This window comes from Aquarana catesbeiana, linkage group LG10 (assembly GCF_042186555.1).
Source record: "Aquarana catesbeiana isolate 2022-GZ linkage group LG10, ASM4218655v1, whole genome shotgun sequence".
NCBI lineage: Eukaryota > Metazoa > Chordata > Amphibia > Anura > Ranidae > Aquarana > Aquarana catesbeiana.
Window position 1 is genome coordinate 248,640,298 of NC_133333.1, and position 256 is coordinate 248,640,553.

The following is a 256-nucleotide window of genomic DNA, read 5'->3' on the forward strand; positions in this document are numbered from 1 at the left end:
CTTGCTAATAGACTGCAAACAGCAGATGAAGCCACAAGCAAAAGGAGGAAGAACTGAAGAACTGGTACCCAGAGCACAGACCACCAGAGCCGTATCCCACCTATGTGCCACGTGTAGCAACTTTACCCAGTATATATATATATATATATATATATATATATATATATATATATATATATATATATATATATATATATATATATATATATATATATTTTACACATATACACACACACACACACACACATATATATAC